This window comes from Physeter macrocephalus, chromosome 8, assembly GCF_002837175.3.
Source record: "Physeter macrocephalus isolate SW-GA chromosome 8, ASM283717v5, whole genome shotgun sequence".
Classification (NCBI taxonomy): Eukaryota; Metazoa; Chordata; class Mammalia; order Artiodactyla; family Physeteridae; genus Physeter; species Physeter macrocephalus.
The window spans coordinates 139,296,557-139,299,328 of NC_041221.1; positions in this window are offsets into that span (position 1 = coordinate 139,296,557).

Below are 2,772 nucleotides of genomic sequence, written 5' to 3' on the forward strand. Positions count from 1 at the left end.
ATAGTTAGCTAGTGTGGTGCAAAACAAGGACTAGAGCCCTTGCTTTCCATTGTGGGAACTGGGTCCCTCTCTGCCTTACATCAAAAAACTCCTCCAGGGTTGCAAGCACTTCCTGCTAGCTGGCTTTGAATCTGCCTTCCTCTAGCCCAGACTCCCATCTCTCATCTGACTGGAGACTTAAAACAACTTTGCTAAAGCAGTTCTAGCAGTATGCTCGAGAAACAGCCTTATCAGTCAAGGCCATTTACGTATGGTTTGGATTTAATGTACTTGCTAGGTTTAAAATATATTCTCTTTACTAGTTGATGGATCAGTAAGCCTTCTACGTATGCTAAAAGCTAAGGTATTTCTCTGTGGATATTTAATTACCGTGGCAACTGACTAATTCACAAACTATGTGACATAATCCAATACCATGGAACCATGATAAAATTAACAATTTTTCATTTAATAGCAATATGAAAGATATTACATAATTTAATGAAAAAAAATGCAAGGTAGTGATGCAAATACAGCACATTCCAATCAGTATTGTCTTGTACCAGCTGCATGATCTTAGGCAAGTTACTTCTTTTTGATCCTTGATTTCCTTATTTGCAAAATGGAGACAATAATTCCTATCTCGTGAATTTCTTGTGAGAATAAGAAAGAGAACACATTCATTCATTATCTATCCATCAACAAATTTATCAATTGCCTACTATGTGACAGGTATTCTAGTCACAAAATCCCTACTCTTGAGGAATCATACATTTGTGTGTGTGTGTGTGTGTGTATGTGTGTGTAGAGGCAGACACAGCCAATAAACAAGTAAACAAATTGAGGTGTCCACAGGAAACACATGGCTCAGTCAAGCAGGGTAATTAGATTGGGGAGAGTTTAACGAAGGGACTGATTGTAAAGGTGCTACAGGATTAAGGGAAACCAACAAGGCATGGTGAAGAACCCTGGGGCTAGCAATAGTAGAGAGCTGCTACCCCTCTAGGCCTCAAGGGTTAGGAGAAGGGAGCAGTCAGTCACAAGAACCGAGACCTGTAGCTGTGGGAGACCACTGTTCTATAGTAGCTGTGGCCATGGGAGAAGAAACAGATGCTCCAAAAAGCAGTATGGCGGGAAGGGAGATGGGTGCTACCACTCCAACCTCACCCTCCTCCCATGGTGCAGTCTCTCCCATGGTGCAGTCTCTGCCAGTGCCCACCATGGGTTGAACCTAACTGGAATCTAGAAGGCTGGGGGCCAGAATGCCCATGTGATGCAGTCCATACTGGTGAGCCTCCCAGGGAACAGAATGGGTGTGGAAGCGAAGAGAGTGAATCTGGAGGGGCAAAAAGAAAATCCAGTATAGAAAGTTAGTATGTAATGTCTCAGATGGTGAGAAGTAACACGGAGAAAAGTAAAGCAGGGTGAGAGCGATGGGCGACATGGAGCTGATAGGCATTAACTATGCTATTTTACATAGGACAGTCAGGGAAGAGCTCCCTGAGGAGGTGGCATTTTATTGGAGGAAACCTATAGGAAGCGAGAGATTGAGCTGCTGAACAAGAGGAAGAACTTTTCAGGCTGAGGAGACAGCAGGTGCAAAGACCTTGAGATGGGAGCATACTCAACATTTTCAAGGAATTATAAAGAGGCCAGTATGACTGGAGTAGAGTAAGCGAGGGTGGAAGAGAATGCAATCAGAGTCAGATCATATATGGCACTTTGGGCTTTTATGTGCTTTTGATGGAAAATCACTGGAAGGATGATAGGGTAAGCATAGTGTCCCATAAGCCATTGTAAGTACTCTGGCTTTTAATCTGAATGATAATCGTGATCTTGAACAGAGGGATGACATGGTCTCACTTAGGTTCTTACAGCATCACTCTGATGAACTGAGAATAGACCATGAAATTGGGGACAAGGCTGAAAACAGGAAGACCTGTTAAGTAGCTATTGTAACCCAGTAATTCAGATGATAATCGCTCAGACCTTAGTGGTAAGAATGTAAATAATTAAAAGTGGTCAGCTTCTGGATGAATTTTTAAGGTAAATACAACAGGATTTATGACAAATTATTTGGGGAATCTGAAGAAAGAGTGGAATAAACAAAAACTCCAAACTTTTTGGTCCTAGTAACTCGAAAGATGTAGTTACTGTTAACTAAGAGGGTGAGGTGCCCGTGGGATAGGATTTTGTTGTGGGTGATGAGGATGGCTGAGTTGGGGGGGGGGATTAGTGATTTAGTTATGACTAAAATCCATGTCAGATTTGAGAAATCTATTAGATCTCTTAATGAAGATCTCTAGAAGGCATCTGGGCATATGAATCTGCGGTTTAGGAGAGACGTCTAGATGGAGATGTAAGTTTGGAAGTCATTGGCATATAGTTAGAATTTAAAGACATGAGACTAGATGAGCTCATCAAAGGTGTGAGTGTGGATAAAGAAGAAAAAAAAGCAAAACCAAAAGCTGAGCTCTGAGCATTCCAATTGGTAAGAGGTCAGATTGAACAGGAGGAAGCAGCATGCCATATATTTTCCTTCTATTCCCTCAAAGAATTTAGCAGGACACTCAACACACAGCAAGTGCACAGTACTATATGCTGCTTAATGAGAATTTACTACAGTAGAGATGAGTTCTCCAATAGCCAGACAGAGGAGCTGTAGATTTCAAATGACTGACAAAGGGTTCTAATACCAATTTCAACAGGTATGTGTGGTGGGTGGTTTTCCCAAGCAATTCCCAGACACTAGCTGGGTGTCACACAATTCAACTCAATTCTGACACAATCTAC